The 2,500-nt window shown below is 36.0% G+C and overlaps 1 protein-coding gene across 5 annotated transcripts in view; it reads right to left on the reverse strand.

Moving 5' to 3' along the window:
• rdgA (retinal degeneration A) overlaps positions 1-2,500 on the reverse strand; it is a 423,680-nt gene that overhangs the window by 364,150 nt on the left and 57,030 nt on the right. The gene's annotated exons all lie outside the window — the stretch shown is intronic.

Here is a 2,500-nt window from a genome sequence, read left to right on the forward strand (position 1 = left end):
AAAGGGGAAAAAATGGGGGGATTTGGGGGATGAAGAAGAAAGGAGAGAATCTTGGCGAGGGAAAAAGGAGAGGAAGGGAAAAGGAAGGAGAGGGGAGGTGAGACTCTTGGGGAGAGAGGGATTAGAAGGAAAGGGATTAGCAAATGGGTATAGGCGATGGAGTGAGGTCTTAAGAAGGTAAGATTTACGAGGGAAGGAAAGATAAAACTAGATAGATAGATAGATACATAGAGAGGAGGGGGAGAATTAGGAGGATGAAGAAGAGGAGGAGGAGGAGAAGAAGGAGGAGGAAGAAGAAGAGGAGAGGGAGGGGGAGGAGGAGGAGGAAGGGGACAAAGAGGGCCGGCGAGTAGATAAAAGAAAAAAAAAACTAGGAAGAAGAAGAGCAGGAGAAGGAGGGGGAGAAAGAATAGTAGAAAAAGGAGGAGCGAAAAAAAGGAGGAAGAGGAGGGAAGGAGAGGGAGGTGGAGGACGACAACGACGACGACGCCAAGGAGGAGGAGGGGGGGAGATAGACGGCGATAGGGTGTCCTGAGAGTACAGAGGAAGGAGGAAGGGAGAGAAAGTTAAACAAGTTGACAGATACTTTGAGTGGGAGAGGAGAGGGGGAAGGAAGGGGGGTTAGGGAGAAAAGGAGAAGGTTTGGAAGGAAGAAAGGGGGAGGGAGAGAGAGAAAGAGAGAAGGAGAGAGGGAGAGAAGGAGGGAGGAAGGGAGAGGGAGAGAGAAAGAGAAAGAGAAAGAGAGAGAGAGAGAGGAGAGAGAGAACGTAAAAAAATAACGAGATATTGAGAGAAAGAAAAGAGAAAGAAAATAAAAGAGAACCAGAAACATTAAACCTAAAAACAACAAACACACAAACAGACAAACAAACAGAGAGACGAAAAGGTCAGACCAGCAACAAAAGTCAGCGAAGAAGCGTGACGTAATGAGAATAGGGGGGGGGGGGAGGCGGTGGGGCGGGGAAGGGGGGGGGGGGATCAGTAAGGAGAAGACGCTGTTCATCTCATTACCAGGTAAGGGAGGGGACTCGCTGCTCTCCTGTGTGTATGTATTGGATTCTGTGTTTGTATCATAGGTGTATGTGTGTGGATTATAGGTGTATGTGTATGTATTATACGTGTATGTGTATGTATTATGCGTGTATGTGTATGTATTATGTGTGTATTATATGTGTATGTGTATGTGATTATGTGTGTATTATACGTGTATGTGTATGTATTATGTTTGTATTATATGTTTTATGTGTGTATTATACGTATGTGTATGTATTATGTGTGTATTATATGTGTAATGTATGTATTATGTGTGTATTATACGTGTATGTGTATGTATTATGTGTGTATTATACGTATATGTGTATGTATTATGTGTCTACTATACGTGTATGTGTATGTATTATGTGTGTATTATATGTGTATGTGCATGTATTATATATGTGCATGTATTATATGTGTATGTGTTTGTATGATACCTGTATGTGTTTGTGTTATATACGAATGTATAAGTGCATGTATTATAAGTTCATGTGTATATAATATATGTGGATGTATCATATGTGTGTGTTACAAATGTATGTGTATGTCTTATATGTGTATCATATCTTAATGCGTATCATAAGCGTATGTGTATTCATTATATGTAAATGTCTATGTGAAAAATAAGTGTATGTGTATGTATAATATATGTGTATGTGTATGTATCATATATGTGAACGTATTATATAAGTGTATGCATTTTATGTGTATGTGCATGTATCATATGTATGTGTATGTATTATATATGTGTATATATCATATTTGTGTACATATTATATATGTGTATGCATTTTGTGTGTATGCATATGTACCATGTGTATGTGTATGTATTATATGTGTGCATGTATATTCTCCACACATAGAGACTAATCTATATGTAAGAAAATGGTATTTGTGTCCATGTAATATAGAAAATAAAAATGCAAATCACTTTATTTTTCTTATGATCATTTTACTTATATACTTACATGTTCTTCCTTACCATCATTTCTGCTATTATTACACCTTTTAATTAATCCTCACTATCTTTATTCACTATTTTCCTTATCATACCCTTCAGGCACTCTTCACTACCACTATTTTCGGTTCTCCTTATTATCATTATTATCCCCTCTCCTTATTAACCCCTTTTATCTATTCCCACACTACCTGTGCTCACAGCCTCGCAACCTAACATTTCACGAGGATTAGAGTACCCGGGTTAATTTTCCCATCCGTGCAATATTAGGCGTCGGCAAAATTCCGTAAAAAAATAAAAATAATAAAAAATGAAAAATAAATAAAATAATAATAATCATAATGATGATAATGATAATGATGATAATAATAATAATAACATTAATAATCATAATAATAATAATCATAATCATAATAATAATAATAATAATAATAATAATAATAATAATAATAATAATAATAACAATAACAATAATAATCAAAATGGAAAACAAAAATACAAGGAAGT

This window comes from Penaeus vannamei, chromosome 5 (assembly GCF_042767895.1).
Source record: "Penaeus vannamei isolate JL-2024 chromosome 5, ASM4276789v1, whole genome shotgun sequence".
NCBI classification, from domain to species: Eukaryota; Metazoa; Arthropoda; class Malacostraca; order Decapoda; family Penaeidae; genus Penaeus; species Penaeus vannamei.